Source organism: Chrysochloris asiatica, unplaced genomic scaffold, assembly GCF_000296735.1.
Source record: "Chrysochloris asiatica unplaced genomic scaffold, ChrAsi1.0 scaffold00753, whole genome shotgun sequence".
Taxonomy (NCBI): domain Eukaryota; kingdom Metazoa; phylum Chordata; class Mammalia; order Afrosoricida; family Chrysochloridae; genus Chrysochloris; species Chrysochloris asiatica.
The window spans coordinates 56,742-57,409 of NW_006409271.1; positions in this window are offsets into that span (position 1 = coordinate 56,742).

Genomic DNA, 668 nt, shown 5'->3' on the forward strand with positions numbered 1-668 from the left:
AGAATGTTGTTTATTGGTCCACTGGTGAGGATTTATGTTTTCTTTACATTGAAATGTAATCCATATTGAAGACTGTGCTCTTTGATCTTCATCAGGAAATGTTTTAAGTCCTCTTCACTTTGAGCAAGCAAGGTAGTGTTATCTGCATATCACAGGCTGATAGTGAGTCTTCCTACAATCCTGGTTCCACGTTTTTCTTCATAGAACTCAGCTTCTCAGATAATTTGATCAGCATACAGGTTGAATAAGTATGGTAAAAGAATACAACCTTGTCACACATCTTTTTAAATTGTAAACCATTCAGTGTTCCCATGGTCTTTTTGAACAATTGCTTCTTGGTCCAGGTACAGATTCCTCATGAGCACAATTAACTGTTCTGGAATACTCATACTTCATAATGTTGTCCATTGCTTGTCATGATCCACACAATGAAAAGCCTGTGCATAGTCAATAAAGCACAGGTAAACATTTTTATGATATTATCTGCTTTCAGCCAAGATCCATTGGGCATCAGCAATGATATCCCTCATTCCACAGATCTTCTGAATCCGGCTCGAAACTTTGCAATTTCTCTCTCAATGAATGCTTGCAGTCATTTCTGTATTATCTTTAGTAAAACTTTACTCCTCTGGGATATCAAAGAGATTGTCCAATGATTTCCGCATTCC